Source organism: Elephantulus edwardii, unplaced genomic scaffold, assembly GCF_000299155.1.
Source record: "Elephantulus edwardii isolate Elephantulus edwardi_28Jun2011 unplaced genomic scaffold, EleEdw1.0 scaffold00034, whole genome shotgun sequence".
In the NCBI taxonomy this organism is placed as follows: domain Eukaryota; kingdom Metazoa; phylum Chordata; class Mammalia; order Macroscelidea; family Macroscelididae; genus Elephantulus; species Elephantulus edwardii.
This window is the reverse complement of record NW_006399784.1, coordinates 9,701,483-9,705,984: the sequence shown is the minus strand read 5'-3', so window position 1 is coordinate 9,705,984 and position 4,502 is coordinate 9,701,483.

Genomic DNA, 4,502 nt, shown 5'->3' with positions numbered 1-4,502 from the left:
GATAAACATGGGTGTGCATATATCTGCTTGGATGTCAGTTATGGCCTCTTCAGGGTATATTCCCAGTAGTGAAATTGCTGGTTTGAATGGTATTTGCAACTTTCTGAGAAAGCACCATGCCACCTTCCACAGTGGTTGCACCATTTTACACTCCCACCAACAGTGAATAAGGGTTCCAGTTTCTCCACAACCTAGCCAGCATTTGTTGCTTGCTTTTCTGTTAAATTTTGGAATTCTGACTGGAGTGAGATGATATCTCATAGTTGTAAAATGGTAACATTTTTGATGCTGCATTTACTCACTCATTTATTGCCTTGAACTCAGAACCAACTCATATCTCACCCTCCAGCCAGTCTCTGAGGCTATAAATCTCATGGAAAGAGATTGCCCATCTTTCTCTTGTTGAGTTTCAAGCACATTTCAATTGCCTTATAGGTGCTGCATTTGGATTAGTAGTAACTCCCTGAGAATTAGGCCACCAGAGCTCCTTTAACATTAACAGTATAATTGAAGGTTTTTTCCTTCTCTTAAATAAAAGAGAATCATGACATGTTGAGAGGTATATTAGCTAGGATGAGGTATGTTATGCTCTGCTAATAGACAACACTCAGATGTGAAAAACATTTTGTTCCCAATATTGCAGTATGCCCAACAAAAGTAATCATAATGCGTTGTTCTTTCTCAGAATGGAGTAGAAACAAAACTAAATTATTTATGGATACCCTTAATGATTATGATATAAAGATCATGGAAGAAATCTTGGTGAAGAGATAAAGATTGTTAACAGCTTCAGTTTGCTTGCCTCCAAAATCAGCACTCTTGGTTACCAGCAGTCAGGAAATTAAAAGATGGATTGCATTGGGATAGACTGCTGTTAGGGTAGACCTCTTCAGAGCAATGAAGAACAACAATGTCTGTCTGGAGACGAAAGTCCACCTGACCTAAGCCATAGTCTTTGCAATTACGTGCTATGCATCAGAGAGTTGGACAATGACTAGGGATGGTAGAAGGAGAATTGATGCCTTTGAACTGTGGTGCTGGAGAAGAGTACTGAATATATAATGGACTACTAGGAGAACAAACAGGTTCACCGTAGAGAAGATGAAACCAGCTTGTTTCTTGGAGGCAAGGATTCTGAAGCTTTGTCTGACATACTTTAGGCATGTTGCAAGGAAGGGCCAGTCTTTAGAGAGTGACATTATGCTTGGGATGGTGGAGGGACAGCACCAGAGAGGAAGACTCTCTATGAGGTGGATTGATTCCATGACTGAAGTAATGGGGGGGTAGGTGTGTCAGAGACACACAGGCTACAGCAGGGTTTAGGTCACTGGTTCACTGTGAGGTGCATGTGACTTGACAGCTCATAACTACAACAACAACAATAATTCTAACTTAATTCACAGATTTATACATTCATTCTCAGCCAATGAAAGACATTTTCTTTTCAAAATAGCTTGCTAAATCAGTTAAAAACCGTGATCACAACCAATGTTTTTTTCCATTCCAGCTAAAGATACTTAATAAAAATCTTCCATGTGACAGTTCTGGGCTATTGTTGTATAGTGTTATTAAGAACTGACCCGTGTCGACTCTCCAGATAGTTTTCTGAGGCACTAAGTTGCACTGGAGGAGATTACTCATCTTTCTGCCATGGAGCAGATAGATGGTGGAGTTGGACTATGTTTGTTTGGATTGACTGCACAATTCCTTACCACTAGACCACCAGAGCTCCCCAGTTAGAAATCATAGAGCACAAGATGCTCATAAAGACTAGACGATACAGACATGCAACCAAGTAAAAGCAAGGGTTATTATGCAGAGCTGAGTCAGAACCGACCCATACTTGACCCTTCAGTGGGTTTTCAGAGGCAATAAATTGTAAGGGAAGAGATTGCTTATATTATCTCTTAAAGCAACTGGTTGATTCAAACTGTGCCTTTGAGATTGCTACACAAGTTCTTACCACTAGGCTACCAAAGCTACCTAAAATTAAGATGAGATAGGGAAAAGTAACAATGATACCTATCCACTACTAGAACGAACTGGAACAATTTTCACAGGAAAGGTCTCAGAATGGCATTTTAGATAATAACTGAGGTTTGAGAAGAAAAATAGAAGAGAAAGATTACATAGACAAAAGGGAAATGAAAGGAATGAAACAGTCATGTGTTTCAGTAAGAACAAATAGTTGATTAGGGATGAAGTAAGAGTATAAAGGAGAATATAGACAGCAAGAAGAAGAAGGTTGATTGTGAGGGAGCATAATGAGGAGTTTGAATTTATTTGATGATCTACTCTATAGTTCTGGTGGCCTTCTGGTAAGGAGCTGTGCTACCAATCCTAAAACATGCGGTACGAATCCACCAGTTCCTACAAAGAAGAAAGATGGGCAATCTCGTTCCTTGTCATTTACAGTCTCTGAAAACACACTCCAGCTCTGAGTCAGTTCCAACTCGGTTGCACGAAACAGTAACAACTGGGGTAGGGATCTGGCTTCTGATTTTTTAAAATAAAGTTTTATTTTAATTGTGATTTTAAAGAATGTTTACAGAGAAGTTAGATTTTTATTCATTCATTGTTGCACATTTATCCTCTCTCCCTCTCTTCCCCCTCCACCAGTTCACTTAACAAAAAAATTTGTTCACTGTTGCAGACTTCTGACTTTCAATCTGTCAATTATTAATAATTCCATGTTTCTGCAGATACAGTATATAGATTAATGGTGAAATACTTTGCAAGAAAGAAGACTGTTTCAGAAGATCTATTCTGGGGTCATTTAAATGTGTTTGGGACAAGAAGGGTGGGAGCTGAATCACCCTAGTAAATAACTAGATTGCCTGGGGTTTCACAGTCTGAAGAACTAATAATTAGTTCAGAAGGTCCAGATTCACAGTCCCCAATCAAGACACCCTGAGATTGCTGTACAGGCTTCTCAGGCTCCACTGCATTCCAGGGGAGAAGGAAAGATTTACATGCACCAAATATATGCTTAGAAGGTTTTCCTCTCCCAGCTGGGGCTGGATAACAAAAGGGGAGTGGGGGTTGGGCTAGATATTTTTCAGCAGGGTGTGAATGACTCTAGAGTTAAAAATATTCACAATATTTGTGTATGAAGATGGGGGAGGGGGATGGAGAGAAGTGAGGATAGGGGTGGGGGTGGTGGAAGTGGTGGTTTAATAATAGGGCTGCACAACTTGATGGGTGGAGGGAGGAGTGGGTAAAAGGAAATGGGAAAGATTCGGTGTGAAAACCAATGTATATGAACTTTTTAACTAAACCAGTATAAAATAAAAATGTTACTGGGGGGGAAAAGACCAAAAAAAAATTGCAATGTACTTCATAGAGGTTCTCCTATTTGCCCTTGCTATCCCATTTAACCCTGATACCTGACAAACAGGAGAAAGAAGTATAAAGATTAATGTTGTTGAACTCATAGAAGTAAGAAAATTAGTTCAGAATAGTTTTAGTGAATATGGCTCTGTACAGATCAATGCTCAGAAGGTACTACCTAAGAGTTTTCCTCTTAACTTTTCCTCTGGTAAGTTATTTTATGCATGTGATAGTAAAATATCAGTAAGAATGGTTGAACATTTAAACAAAACAAAATCCTATTTGTGGAAGATCAAACACTCTAGATTGCAGCAAACTTTCACTCTGACCACATGCAAAGCATGTTGCTTGGAAACCCAGAGCAGAGAGGTTGCCCAGCAACTTTAGATCCCACCAGCTGCCCATGTGAAGAAAGTGATGCAGGTGACCATAGCATTGAAAAAAAAAACACACAGAGAATTGCAAACCATAAGGAACAAATTGTGAAACAAGCCTAGTATTGTAGCTGAGGTTTGTTTGATGTTTCAGAAAATGTTTTCAAAAATCTCAAATTCTGACTTTCATTGTTTAAGTACAAGATCAAAAATCCTGCTACTCATGAGGGACTTATCTTTTGTGTCCTGGCTTCCTATTTCTCTGTATAGAATTTAGTGACCTATGACATAATTTTTAATAGTCAAGTTGATACTATGCTTAAATAAGTTTTATTGGGCACGAACATAGTATCTGAGCCTTACACTTTAATGTATATGTTACTAAACTCCACGTTGCAACTAACTCTATCAAGACACAAAAATCCTAGATTAAAACTTGCATTAGGTGGTTATTTCTTAGCCAGATTATTGCTATAGTTTTCCACTTGCTTCATGATGGTTTACCAAATCAGTATACAGTAATACCAGAGAAGGCTTTATAGTATGAAAATTTGATTGACTTTATGATTGTGCTTCTTGACATCTCAGTATCATTTACAACCATCCATTTAACTTTCACTATCCTCAAAAAGAAGAGCAGAAGAGGCAATGCAGGAACTCCAAGGTAGGACAAAGACTGGAGCCCTTAAAACTAGGAGATCCTAATTTTTTTTTTAAATAAGGCCCCAGGAATAGATGGTATACCAATTGAAGTATTTCAGATAACAGATGTTGCCCTGGATGTGCTCACCAAGTTGT